The sequence below is a fragment of the Nyctereutes procyonoides genome, unplaced genomic scaffold (assembly GCF_905146905.1).
Source record: "Nyctereutes procyonoides isolate TBG_1078 unplaced genomic scaffold, NYPRO_anot_genome, whole genome shotgun sequence".
NCBI classification, from domain to species: Eukaryota; Metazoa; Chordata; class Mammalia; order Carnivora; family Canidae; genus Nyctereutes; species Nyctereutes procyonoides.
The window spans coordinates 16,782,850-16,797,910 of NW_026575037.1; the positions used below are offsets into that span (position 1 = coordinate 16,782,850).

General features: G+C 43.8%; 1 protein-coding gene across 1 annotated transcript in view; it reads right to left on the reverse strand.

Annotated features, from left to right (window-relative positions):
* The window catches only part of PPP2R5A (protein phosphatase 2 regulatory subunit B'alpha), a 151,408-nt gene extending 141,928 nt beyond the window's left edge, over positions 1–9,480 (reverse strand). The window contains exon 1 of the mRNA XM_055319293.1: positions 9,371–9,480. The gene's annotated coding sequence lies outside the window, so the exon portion shown is untranslated. The remainder of the gene's footprint in view (positions 1–9,370) is intronic.
* Positions 9,481–15,061: the final 5,581 nt, after the last annotated feature.

The window sequence follows — 15,061 nt, forward strand, 5'->3', positions numbered from 1 at the left end:
TGGTTGATTCTTGCTCTGTTTTTGTTCTACCTTCAAGAATCCATATTTTGCAGGACACCTGGGTGGCTCAGCAGTTAAGTATCTGCCTTCAGCCCAGGGCATGATCCTGGAGTCCTGGGATCGAGTCCCAGGTTGGGCTCCCTGCATGGAGCCTGCTTTTCCCTCTGCCTCTGTGTGTCTCTCATGAATAAAAAAAATCTTTTAAAAAATCCATATTTTGCTTTATAACACCCCTTTTCACCTTCTGAAGCATACTTTCTGCCTTTATCACCAGCCAGGTAGGTGGCCTATAGACAGATCTGTTCAGGGATGGTCCCATCCTGCCTGGGGATCAGTTAATGTGAGCATGGTCATTTGGCTCTTCCCAGATTTGTGCGTTTTGGGTACAACAAAAACATTGGTGGGGCACAAGCAAAACCAGACATGGAGTCCCATATACGTAAACCTAAATATTTAAGTGATGCATCGAGAGAATAAACTGCTGAGTAAGGTATGTTTCATCCTCCTACTTTGACAAATATACCTTTATAATGATGGAGGAGGACAATTTCAAATTTGGAATGCTTGAACTCCTTGGAGTTCTGCTCTGGAGTGGGGCGGCACAGGGAATGATGACTCCCGTCTCCCTCCCCATCCCATCTGTCCCTGCTTCTCTCTCTTCCTGTTCCTGGCTCTGTGCAAACCTGTGCGTACACCAGCTTGCAACCCATCCCTGCAAGCAGCTGCTCCAAGGCCACCCTTCAGGTGATCTCACGCTGGCATGGAGGTGGACCCCAGGAGGATGGGTCCGGGGGAAAGCCTCGCACATCCTGGAGGCAGGATTGGGCAGGGCTATTTGTGCAAAGGATTCTGGCCTCCCCTCTGTCAGGAGCAGGGTCTAAAAGGGGAGGTAGGCTCTGGGTGGCCAGATCTCCTTAGCCCTGAGGACTCCTCGTCCAGTGAGGAGAGATGCACCTGGAGGAAGCATGTTTCTCAGACATTAATGTGCATGTGACTCATGTTATTTAGTAGGTCTGGGTAGGGCCTGAGATTCTGCATTTCTAAACGCTCCTAGGTGATGCCAACCTTCCCGATGCAAGACCATACTTTGAAGAGGAAAAACTCGAAAGCATAGACCCAAGGCAGGGTTTCCTCTTGCCGAGGCAGACTAACACCTTGGGAGAAATAAGATGTATTTTGTAATAATTTAATCATCGACATGGATAAACTTCCAGTGGAACTTTAGCACACATTTAGGTTGCACAAAAATAACATATGCATAAGACAAATTTCAATGTGGTGTCCAGCCCACACTTGGGGAGTTCTTCCGTCTGGTCTGACCAGGTATCATGACAGGTGAGTGTCACAGCTTTCTGTCCTAGCAGCTATTGTTTTCTAGACCTTTTTGCACACTCGAACCCTCCCTGCGTGTGGCTCCCCCTGTAGCCCTCACCCACCGGTTCCTGACACGCCTGTTGGGACTTGGCTGTGTCTCCTGAGACCCTTCCTTACAAACACATGTTCTTACTCTTCCTCATCTTTTCTTCTTTCTTCTCATGTGTTTCCCCACACTTCTTCGGGCAATTTCCTCAGTCCTCAAGGCCGGGCCTGCAACTCCTGCTCACGTGCTCCGGAGTTGCTCACCTTTCCCACCGCTGGGAAGCGCCCTCCCTGAGGCCCGCCTTCGGGACTATGGAGGCATCTGCAGCCAGCTGCTCGGGGCCACAGAAGAGAAGCTATTTATGCCTCTCGGAAATCTCATCATTGGGGCAGGAAGTGACCAACTTCCTGGCAAAGAATTCCCAAGAACATCTCCGCAAAGCGGGGAGAAAGAGAAAACACATCCCTGACGTACATAAATGATTTCCTTTCTTGCAACTGGCTGTGCCCCAGCCCAGCGATAGGCCTCAAGGCTGAAGAGCTCTATCCCGTGTGACCCATTCAGGCTCGAGGCCTTGGCTGTGGCAGGTGGGTAGCCTTGCCCGAATCAAGTCGTACTTCCTGGGGCTGGAACTCTGTTTCCTATTTACTCTCTCTGCTCCTCTTGATCTTTTCCTAGGGTGCTGCCAAATGTTGGTTAATGCATAAAGTTCTTTTTTTTTTTTTTTTTGGCTACAGCTGAGGATTCACCATACGTCAGAATGCTGAGTCAAGCAGATCGTGCACAGGGTATGGAGAGGGATGCAGACTTTCTTTTAGAAAGAGGAATGGCATGACATGGAGCCAGAGACTACCCTCCCACCCTACTCCCAGAAAACCCATGAAACACCAACAACCAAGAAAATCTACAGTGTTGACTGGAACATATGAGAACTTCATCTCAGGATTATGTAAGACATGGTAAAACAGGCTCTTTTCAGCGACATGATGATGTAAAGGGGACCAAAGGGTCAAACATGAGTGCTCTGTCTATGGTTGTCGGAGATGCTGTGAGGGCTTGCTGTGTTCTAGAAATGACCGAAGGTAAAAATCACTGCTGACTGGTGTCATATTGAGTCTTATTTTTTCCCAAATATTTCACTCCAAGTTCTAGTAGTCAATGACATGCCTCCAGCTGAAAAAGACTACGAACCACCACACTACTATCATTAAAAACTCAACAGGACTAGCCCCAAGGGCAAATTGAAACAAGAGTGTTAGTCTTCAGGGTATAATTTCCTCTTCCTGCTGTAACCTTCTTGCCCACAATTGTTGGCTTCCTGGCAACACAGAAAACTTACTGGTAAAAGAATTCTTTCTCCTAGGGTTGGTAGTTCCAAGGCATAATCCAGCCAATCTAATTAACTAATCCATGCTAACATGCAAACAACATTGGGCCCTCCCCTTCATTCACTATACATTTTCCTGGTGGTCTCAGCAGACCGTACCCCTCTAGTGCCTATGAAGTTAGAAGACTGACACATGAGGAAACCTTGTTGGAGCAGATACTTCTGCACATGAGTGGTTTGGACCTTCTTGGTCTGTCCAGGCACACTGGCTATTCTCTCTGTACAAGTAGTGCTCACTGCAGCTATTTGCCTGATGGGGTGACTGATGGACAGACTTTTCTGGCTGACAAATGAAGGCCCAAGGTTGTTTTCCTTCGTGGTATCCTTTAGGATGGTGTTCAGGAAGGTGGCCAGGGTGGGGGTCTGGTATAGCCGTGATTCACACCATAACTCCCTTTCCACTTGAGAGCCTCAAGTGTGGCTCAGGCTGAACCAAGTGGCTTTCCTTCCCCCAAATCAAGAGGTTGGGAGAGATATTATTCTCCTGCGTTGGTTGCAAAGTTCAACCTATTATTTTCTACATGTCCCATTTATTCTTTGTTTCTTTTCTCCTCTTTGTCCTCTCTTGGGTTGATTTTTTAATGATTCTATTCCTACTATTGGATTATTAGCTGTAGCTCTTAATTTTTTTTTTTTTTGGTGGTTGCTCTCTGTGGTTTTCAACATGCATCTTATCAGTCTACCTTCAAATAATTTTATAATTTTATATCATTTCATGTATAGTGAAAGCAACTGACAACAGTTTACTTCCATTTCTTCCCTCCTGTCTTTTGTGCTATTGCCATACATTTTACTCCAACATAGGCTGTAAACCCCAAGATACATTGTAATTATTTTTACATGAATCAATTATCTTTTAAAGATATTCAAGAGAAATTTTCTTCTATAGTTGCCCTACTATTTGACACATCTGGTGCCCTTTATTCCTTTGTGTAGATCCAATTTTCCATCACCTTCCACCTGAAAAACTCCCTTAACATTTCTTCCTGTGGAAGTCTTCTGGCAACAGATTCTTTTGGCTTTTCTTTGTCTTAAAGAGTATTTATTTTTGTTTTTGTTTCTGAAAAGATATTTTCATCAAGTATAGAATTCTAAGTTGATAGCTTTTATTTTTAGCATCCTAAGGAGGTTCTGCTGTCTCGAACTTGAAAAGTTTCTGATAAGAAGAGTGCTATAATTCTTGTCTTTTGCTACTCTGTACATCCTTTTCCCCTCTACTTTTAGGATTTTATTTATTTATTTATTTATTTATTTATTTATTTATTTTAGGATTTTAATTTTTATCACCAGCTTTTAGCAATTTGATTATGGTGCGTCTTGATACAGTTTTTTTGTTTATTCTGCTTGGAATTTATTGAGCTGTTTGTATCTGTGAGTTTATAGTTTTCATCAATTTGAGGAAAATTTCAACTATTATTTTTTCAAAAACTTTTTTCTATTCTCCTTCCTCTCCTTGAACTCAAATTATAGGTACATTACATCACTTGATACTGACTCACAGGTAACAGAAGCTCTTTTTTTTTCCAGTCTTTTTTCCTTTGGACTGTTTCTATTACTGTGTCCTTAATTAATTGATTTTTTTTATTATCTGATTTGTTTTTAATCCTATTCAGTATATTTTAAATATTGCACCTTCCTTCTCTAGAAATTTTATTTAGGTCCTTTTTGCATCTTCTATTTTCCCCTTCATTGTGTTTATGTTTCTCTCTATCTTCCTCAGCTGTGTTAATGTTCTTGTCTGCTAAATCCATCATCTCTGTCATTTCTGGGTCTTTTTCTACTAATGGATTTTTCTCCGGTTACAGATAGTATTTTCCTACTTTGATGCATGTGGCAAGTTTTGCTTGGTTGTGGGATACGGTGAATTTTACATTGTTGGGCACTGGGTTTTGTTCTAATCCTTGAAATGGTGCACAACTTGTTCTGACATTCAGTTAAGTTACTTAGAATCAGTTGATTCCTGCAAGGCTTGCTTTAAGTTTTGTTAGGGGTGGATCCTCAGTGACAGTGGGTTTGGAACTGATTTAGCACCACTGGTATGACAATGCCCTTTTGAGGACTCTCCCTGACACTGTGTGTATTATGAGGTATGTCAATTCTGGCTAAGGGGAATAGAATTCTGTGGGCTCCAGGAATTTTGGGGGCTCTTGCTTTCCACTGTTCAGCCCCCCTCTCTAACCATTCACCCATTAGCTTCATGTAGGATTCTCTCATACATGTGTGACTCAGTACTCAGCCAAAGACTTGATCTACAGATCTTCAGTGCTCTCACTCGGGGAGGTCTGTCCTCTCTGATATGCTGCCTCCTAAACTCTAGCCATCTTGGCTTCCTTGAACTCCAATCTCTCAGTTCAGTAAGACCCCCAGGTGCTTGGGTTCTTCCTCCTGACACTGCAGCTCTCCAGCTAGTAGACTGAAGCAGTCATGGAACTGACCTTGGTTTTTTGTTTTTCCCTTCTCTAAGGGACCACAGTCATGTGCTGACTATTGTCCAAACCATTGTGTTATAGCTTGTCCAGATTTGTTCAAGTTAAGTAAATTCTTGGAGTTCCTGTTACTCCATTACAGTCAGAAAGCAGAAGTTCTCTCCATGCAGATATAATGATATAATATATGACATTTTAAATCATTATGTTTTCACTTAACAGTAGATCTTGGCCATTTTTCCATTTCATTGTATGATTCTGGTAAACATTGTTTTAAACTGTGTATTCACTTGTTTACTTATCAAACAGCTACCTGTTGAGTAACTCCTATGCTCCAGGCTCTGAACCAAACAGGCAAGATTGCCACTTTCACAGAGGTTTTACTCTAGTGGAGGGAAAACAGGTAAGAGATAAGAAATAAATGCGCAAACCACAGAGTAATAAGAGCTATAAAACAGGGCAATATGTTAGAGAGTGACAAGGATAGCTATTAAAGATGGGTGTTTAGGGAAGTCCTCTCCAAGATCTGGAATCTAAACCCTGACTGATTTAGGAGCAGCTGTGCACAGAGTGTTCTAGGTGGAGGGAACGCAGGTGCAGGAGCCCCAGTGACATAGCAAGCCCAGCGTACCACAAGAACAGAGGAGATCCGCTTGGTTAGAGTACAGTGAGCAAGGGGGAAGACTAGTACCAGATAAAATCAGGGAGAGAGATAGGGGCTGAGGCTTTGTGGTGGCAAATATATCATGCGAGTGTGTTATTTATTTACTTAATTATACCACTATATAAATTAACTTATTCTTGTCCTATTGAAACTTAGGTTTTTGCATTTTGAAATGCTTTATCATCAATGACACTGCATTAAACATTTTTGTTTTCTCTTTTTACCTCCTATACTTAGAATTATTTCAATATGGCAGAGTTCCAGAACTGGAATTAAAGAGTCAGAGGGTATGTAGCAGAGGCTGTTGGTACCTCTGGGATCCCTTTTACAGTAAGAGTTGTCCTTCTTCCAACTCCTGCACTGCTGCTGACAACTCACACCTTGACCCACCAGAACCATCTCCCCGCGTGCCTGCGAATGACACCTCTCCACAGCCTACCAGCCAGTGGCTGACTGGTGAGGGGATACAAAGGCACCCACCTCCTTGCCTCAGTGCAGGACAAGCTGTGCTGCCATTTATACTCCAAAGCTCCCAGAAGGACCAGTTTGAGACCACATTTCTCCTGAAACCACATTCCTGTATAACTTCTCTCCTTCTCTATCCTGCTCCCCTCTCTCCTTTCATGATTCTTCTAGAGCACTCTCCCCAAAAGTCACCTGCACAAGAATCTCCACATTAGGTCAGCCTACAACAGGATATGAACCTTCTGAAAGTTTCTGACTTACTAAATCCTAATTAAGAATTCTATTTGTAAAGGGGTGCCCAGCTGGGTCAGTCAGAAGAACATGTGACTCTTGATCTCGGGGTCATGGGTTCAAGTCCCATATTGAATGTAGATTACTAACATAAATAAATAAACCTAAGAAAAATAGAATTCTATTTATAGAAACACTATGTTTACTGAAGACAATCTGAAATTTGCCAAGTTACCGTGAAGGGTAGAAAGCACTGGGAGGTGGTGGGTAAGTGGTTGAAGGATAACTAAAGGTCCTGAGGTGAAGGATTAGTTGTCGCTGATGACCACACATAGAAGGAGGATTAAGATTCCATCAGCTTTGGACAGGTAAGGAACACAAGTCTGTGAAGATTTAGGAATAGCCAGACTTCACCTAAATGAGAGTAGCCCGTTTGACAATATCCACGTGAAGTTGTTGCCCCTGTCCTTTTTTTTTTTTTTAAAGATTCTATTTATTTATTCATGACAGAGAGAGAGAAAGAGAGAAAGTCAGAGGGAGAAGCAGGCTTCATGCAGGGAGCCTGACGTGGGACTCAATCCCGGGTCTCCAGGATCACCCCCTGGGCTGAATGTGGTGCTAAACCGCTGAGCCACCTGGGCTGCCCCTGTTGCCCCTGTTCTCAGCAACAATGAGAGCCTACAGGTTACCTCGCTAGTCCCAGAGCACATCTCGTATTTTCCTCTGAAGGAGTCTGCCATTTGAGCCCAGAGGCCCTGTGGCTTTAACAGGACAAGAGAACAGAAACATTAAGGCCAGGGGTGGGAGCAACAGTCAGAAGAAAGAAGGAGACAAAATAAGAGAGGGGAATGAGGGTTCAGACCAGGAAGGAAATCACAGGCATATTGACCCTTCAGTCATGATTCTTTTTTCTCTTTCCTCTATGGGAAAAGATGACCATCCATGGGAAACCTTCAGGCCAGCAGTGGCTATCACTCCCCCAAACCCCTCCCTACCTCCTGCTACTCTTGCCCATTCCCCCATCTCCCTACCACCTCCCCATCCTTTGAAGAAAGGATCTTGCACAAAGGACCCCACACAGAGTGTTTAGAAGTACCCTTTTATTGACAGCCTGGGCAGGTTCCAGCCTAGCTTCCAAAGTAGACGGTAATTCTACTGCCAAGCATTTCTGAAGAGGCTGAGATCTAGAATCATTAACAAATTCATCCAAATGTCAGGAAACTGAGAAAAGACTACGTGCAGGAAGGCTGGATTCTTGTACTATCTCTACCTACGTCAGAGTGAGAACAGCAGTGATTAAGGGCAGTAGTCCCCCTATTATCCATGGTTTTGCTCTCCACAGTTTCAGTTATCCTTTGCCAACTGTGGGCCAGGAGCAGATGATCCTCCTTCTGATACGTCATCAGAAGGTTGGTTGTAGCCTAGTGCTACGTCGCAATGTCTGTCATTCCCCTCACTTCTCATCTCAGAGAAATTTTTTCATTTCACATCATCACAAGAAGTGTGAGCACAGTACAATGAGAGATTCCGAGAGGAAGATCACATCCATACAACTTTCATGATGATATAATATTATAATTGTTCTGTTTTATTATTAGTTATTGTTGTTAATCTCTTTCCATGCCTAATTTATAAACTTCAGTATAGGTAGGTATGTGTAGAAAAGAAACAGTACATGTAGGGTTTGGCTTGCTAGTGTCCACTGGGGGTCTTTGGAACAAATCTCCCACGAATAAGAGAGGACTGTTGATCACACCTGAATATGCCCCTTATGTGCTGAACACAGTCCTTCACACTCTAATGTGGCAGGTTCCTTGAGTTGCATATCCAGGTCTGTGGATGGATCTCACTGAGCAAGTCAAAGGAATGGTAATAACTGAAATTGGCACAGGACTTTACAGCTCCAAAATGCTTTCATAAACATTATTATTTAGTTACCTCTCATCTGTAAGCTCTAACTCTGATTATTGTTGTTGTTTTAATTTCTTTAGATGAGCGTATGGAGGGTCAGAACAGTTAATAACTTGCCTAAGATCCCATAGCCAACAAGAGGCAACCCTTTTCTTCTGAATCTGAATTCTGTATAGTTCTCACTCTAGCTGGCTTCCCTCCCCCCCTCTCTGCTCACTGGAGTCTTTTGGTGTCCTGATGTTCAGGGCCAAGAGTTCTGAGATCCTAGAATAGGCAATAGGGAGTCAGCCATCCATGAACTCCAGAGCCTGCTCTCTTTCTCTCACTCTCTCAAGGGTATGTTCCCATATTTACTGGACAAGGAACATTCCAGCCTACTCTTTTTTATTTGGGGGTACAGCTCCCAACTTCTTGGACATAAGAAGCATTTCTTTCCCTCCCTGATTTGCTCCTCTGTGGCTCCCAAGATGGCAGGCCTCTCCACATTGATGGGAAGATGGCAAAATGGGAAGATGGCAAGATGTGTGGACATATCCCTGGGAGCAAAAACAGTGAGCCCATGTAACAGCCTGGGTAAGAAGTGAGTGGGGGGTTCCTCTGGCCATGGTGGATGTTGAACACATTGTTTTATAACCCTGCCCCACTGGTTCCCCTTTCTTCCACACCTCCAGAGCTGCCTATCTAACTAATCTGGGATGATGGAATGCCATTTCTTTCCCTCATTACCCTACTTTAAGTATCATTACAAAGGTAAATGCTCTGCCTAAAACAAATAAATCACCTAACACACTCCAGGGAGAGAATTAAATTATTTCTAGATAATCTGTCTCTTTGGATTATCCACACCTTGGCGATTTCCCTAGCAGGAATAATTGGGAAGTAACGACGACAACAACAACAACAACAACAACAACAAATGGACTCACCTGATGCTCAGAGTCTTAGGGCTTACATTGATTTGCAGACCAAGTGTGAAGCTTGCCATGGAAGGAAGTCCGTAGTGATGGCAATTGGGAGAATTTGTCATCCCAAGGAACATGGTGGTAGTATTTTCAGCATTTGCAAGTTCTGAGTCATAGAAAAGCATGCTGTGCTGTGGGGATGGACCCTGCTCTGGATTGGACGGCTTCCCAAGGCAGAGTCGACCAACAGGCCCGGGAAGCTCGTTAATCCTCTTCAGGGCATCAGTACTATAGCCAACCCCAGCCATCAGTGAGCACAAATGCACTGCTGGGATTCCGAGGCTGGGACAGGGCGCTGGTGGGTAGAGGCAAGATTTGTCCAGAAAAGGATATAGGAGCCTCTAGGCTGGAGGCCCACTCCCCTGCTCCCAAGAACAGAGGCAGCTTAGTCCAGGGAGGGCAGTGGGGAGGCTGTGATGGTGGCAGAGGAGTGGCGGCTAGAGGAGGACGAGTGGCTTGTAGCCCCAGAGAGAAATCACGCCTGCCCTTCCTTGGCACTACAAAATCAAGTCAAGCAGCCATGCCCACACCTGCAGTTCTGTTGGCTAACCTGAGAGGTCCCTTGAGGGTAATTAGAGCCAGAAGATTCTGCTTCTCTGGTCAGCAACACTGAGCACTGATTTGGGAGTGAGAGACCTGCCACAGTTTGGGAGGCAAAGGGAAAAGAAGAGGCATCTCCCCTAGGAACTGCTGCAGTGATTGGGGAGAGTTCTGGGTCAAATGCCAAAGACCCAGGAGGTGTCTAGGAGCAGGCAGGCTGTGGAGGTGCTTTGTGAACTAGGGTTCCTCCCATCCCTAACATTCTGCTCTTCCGGTTTATTGGAGGAGACTGGATTAACATGCGTTGAAAATGTACAAATGCTAAGCAACAGGAAAAGTAGCGATGGAGTCAAGCCTCCACTTTCTGCCTTATGTGTGATCATCGCAGACCTTGGTCAAGCCCCGAACCACTGACAGGAGGGCTGAAGACTGCACACAGTTCACACAGGGCAAGTGTTGAGCACATGTGGGAGAAGGCAGGCAGGCAATTCTAATCCAAAGTCCAAAAAGCTGGTTATAGAGCAGATCGGAAGGAGAAAATTCTATGAAAAGAACTCGTCTTTTCTCACCTGAGGCTGAAAATCTCCCGAGGAGAGACTCTGCCATTGTTTTGGTCAAGATGTGAACTTGCTGAAGGCTGAGAAGATGACTCAGTTGTTCCCCCTGGAGAGGTAGCTGGCAGGGAGGGGTGAGTAGATGCAGATGGTTCAGGGCTGATTTGGGATTCACTGCCTTACCTGGAGTGATGCAGGCAGCTCAGGCCCCTGCCTTCTGTGGGCCCAAATCCTGTGACCGTTTCCCCCATGCAAACATGCAGGCAGCTGCCGTGTGACTGGTCCGAAATGCTTCTGCAACTGCTCCATAATTGTCTCAAGGGAAAATCATTTGGAGGTTAAGACAGGGAAGAAGGGAGGTATGGTGTTCTAAAGTTAAGCAGATTCGGGTAGGGCCAGGAAGGTTTTCTAGAAAACAGGGATTCCGAATCTCCTTGATGGGAAAAAAAGCTCTATTCTGTCTCATGCATGATCTGCAAAAGCTTCTTCATGTGCACTCGCCTGATGGACAGTGGTAGTACAGCTTTTAAACATTCAAGTTGGTCGAATCTCCTTTGATAGATCACAGTGAGCTGAGGTGAGAGAGCGCCCATTGTCCGAGGAGGCTGGGTCACACACTGAAATGTGCCTGGGTTCTGTTGACAGAAAGAACTGGGCTCCACTCCTATCTGGGCCACTTATTAGTCATGTTTCCTTGAATAAGTTGCTTGACCTCTCTGATTCCACAAGATCCTTAATTATAAAATGGAGACTCCATTGGATGGGACTGAGAATTAAATGTGACAATATGCAGCACGAGGCCAAAAGTAGCTCCAGGCGTTTCATTTCTGTGCATGTCAGAAGCAAACACAGTGGGAGGGCATGACCTGAGATGGAGCTGGATAAACAGGTGTGCCCAATGTGGGGCCTTAACTGTGCTTTCCTCTAATGAGGTGCCATTTGGAGGGACGAAAACCTGAACCCAGGGTGCCTATCCAAGATGGTAGCTTGTCCAGAGAGACTCTTCTGCATAGAACCAATGTTGAGCCCACCACACACGAGCCATATGGCCAGTGTTTCAGCAGTGCCTTGGGCAAACAGGGCCATCCCCAGAAACTCCCCCTAAGCCCAGGCTCTGCAGCTGTGCTTGGACAACACAACACAACACGGCATTAAGTACCAGAGGCGGTGTCTTGGGCCTGTCTGTGGTGTGTCTCCTTTGCATTCATGAGAGAGGCTGAGAAATGAAAAATAATTTCAAAGATCACAAGCACAAACTTTCATTTTTCTTCTTATTGTTCAATATTATTTGTGTGTTCTTGTATGAAAATGTGTCTCGCAAAGCCTAGTGTGTCAAACAAGAAAGAGGAATCTGAAGTCCCAGTTTCCAGCTCCAGTGCTATTAACCGAGAGAGACCTTGGGCTGATCCTTTCATCTTGTTGAGCCTCAGTGATCTCATATGCAAAACAAGGAGACTAGCGCCTCACAGGGTTGTGGTTAGGATCCATAAAATAAGGAATGTTAAAAGCCCTTAATGAACCAGGGGCCAAAGTGACACAAATGGAAACTAGCTTTTGCATGCCAAACATACATTGATCATCTGCTTGAAGCGTCTGTAATTATCAGGTTGACCTCCTGCACTATCTAACATCTGAACCTGTTCCTTCTTCTTTGCTCCTCAATCTCTACCTCAGTCTCCCTCCTCCATCAGTCAAGAGAACTGAGACACTGTTGACCTCATTATGCCTGGGGCAGGTCGGATATTCCTGAATGGTCATTATGGACTCCTGGGGACAGACATGAGGATCCCAAGTTGCTGGTGTGAGTGTGAGAGTCTTTTCTCCTTACCTTGCAAACCCTCTCAATTTTCTGGGTTGTTCCAGCCTTTTCTTCAACAGCGGTGAAGAGAGAAAAGAAAAGAAAGGAAAAGAAAAAGAAAAAGAAAACAAGATAAAAGAAAAGGGGACACAGGGGCACGGGGTATGGGATATTAACTGCACGGCCTCTGAGTTGCCCTTGAATATGACAAGTGTTTCATGGAGAATCTCTCAAGTCCCTTCTCTGCTTTGTTCATCATGCATTCCCCTCTCAAACACTACAAAGGTTGTAGAGTACCAGGCTATAGCTACATGGCATGAAAACCAAGAGTGGGTGCAATTCCTGGCCATTCTATGTGAATGTGACTTTATGGTCACTTGTTTATCTTGCTTTTAGCATAAATTACCTACCAATTTTCTTTCATTAAAAGATTAAAACCATTTTCTACCTATAAAATAATACATAAAGAAAACATAAAATAAATGCAAAGAAGAAAAAAAAAGATTATAATTCCACCACTGCTAACATTTTGGGTGTATCTCTTTTCACAACCGCAAAATGTGGGTGATGATATGTATATAGTTTTGTGTGCTTTTTCACTTAATGTTATGCCATGAGAAATTTCCCGTAATGCTGAAATTCTGGGAAAAACATGGATTTTAATGGCTGTAAAATGTCTATCACACAGATGAATCATAAGTTACTTAACTGATTCTCTATTGTTCAACATTTAGACTGTTTTTATTTTTTCCATTAAAAATAACATGGCTATTAATATCCTTGGTACATAAGTGTCCATGCCTCTGATTATTTCCTTAACATAAATTACTAGAAATAGAACCAGTAGGTCAAAAGAGTAGGAGTATTTTTGAAAGTCTTGATATATGGTGCCAAATTGCCCTCCAGAAAATATGTACCAATTTGCCCTCCCACGAATAGTGTGTAATAGTACTCATTTCACCATACCACCACCAAGGCTGCATATTATCTGTTTTATTTTTATGATTATTTAATTTTTAAATTTTTTTTATTATCTCTGTTTTAATCTTTGCTCTTTTATTTAAAAAAAAAAGATTTTATTTATTTATTTGAGAGGGGGATAGAGAGCGTGAGACAGTAAGAGTGCAAGAGCAGAGGGAGGGAAAAGCAGATTCCCCACTGAGCAGACAGCCCCATCCCAAGACACTAGGACCAGGACCTGAGCTGAAGGAAGACACTTAACTAACTGAGCCACTCAGGTGCCCCTTATCTTTGCTCTCTAAATAAGTGAAAATGGATTTTCTTTATTTTTATGTAACTATTTTGTCCTGTCTTTCTAGCTATGGCACTTGTTTGTTATCTGTTTCATTCCTGTGTTCACCCTGCCTACTTCCAAACAAAATCTGAGGTGGTTCCAACTAGATAGTAAGTCTGCAAGGGCAGTAATTTTCCCTCTTTGTAGCTTCTGTGATTGGTACAGTGGGCTTCACATAGTCAATATTTGACACATTTGGGGGCTATTTTTGAACCATAAAGAGATGTTCACTAACAGAATAGGGTGTTCTTTCTTTTCCTCATGTATATGGCTCCATTATGTCCCAGTTTCCCAGTCCTCATTGCTCCTAAACATTTAATATTAAATACATATAATTATTTACTAGTTTTGGGGAGAAAAAAGCAAAAACATATAAACAAAAAAAACCTGTCTCCTCAATTGAGTTATCAGTCACTTGAGCGCAGGGGACATGCCCTTTATTTCTCTTAGAAGAGATGAGTACTATGTCGAGCACATGTGGACATTTAATTTTTTATTAGTTAACTCATTCAGGTAACAAACATTACTGAGCATTCATCATGGGTCAAGCACTGTACTCAATGCTGAAGAAAGTAGCTCACAGTCTGATAGAAGGCATGGGGTATGGGAACATACAGGATATTCTGAGGACATTACGGAGAAACCTGAGGCCCAGATGGGAAGAATCAAGGAGGGCTTCCTGAAGGAGATAGTGGCTGGCAGGAGTTAGCCAATAAATAATCTGACTGAAGTGTTTCAGGGGCAGAGACTGCAATTGCAAAGTTTTGTCAGACAAAAAAAGTGTGGTGCTTGGAGGACTTTTCTACTGGTTTAGCACATTCAGAACTCAGAGAAGGACAGAGAAACTGCAGGAGGTAAGGCCAGAGAGTTGGCAGGGGCCATGAGATGTACAATAAGAATGAAAGTGACCAGTGTCAGGCTCCCACCAGTCAGTGTGTGGAGGGGCAACCCCACCATCAATATCACGCTCTCCCAAGCTCTGCATCCTGCCAGCTTGACTAAAGGAAGTCAGGATCATGGCAGAAAATCAAAGATATTTTCAGGGTCTTTTTCACCACGTATTTAGGGAACTCATTAGGGAGTACTTCCCTGTTTTGACGAAATAGTCTAGGTTATCACTTGCTCATGGCTAGCCAGGCTACAATTCTGCAGTCCCAGGCCTTCATGCTTCAACAAGAGTGCCAACCTAAGGCTGGAAGACTCGTGTTGTCATTGGTACAAATACCTAGCAGTCTGTTGAGCTTTGTAGTGTTGACATTGGAGCATCACTGCTGCATGGGAGGACCCGAAAGTATTGCCACTGCTCTGGGGAAATGCTTCTATTGGGTACAGGTCAAATAAAGCTTCCACAATGAGGCTGCTTGACTGCACTGTAATAGCTTTTGAAAATTCCACATGAGCTGCCTTTCTTCCAGGAGCCACACTTGCTGCCAAAGTGGTTAGTGAGACAAGTTCCAGTGCTAGCGTCC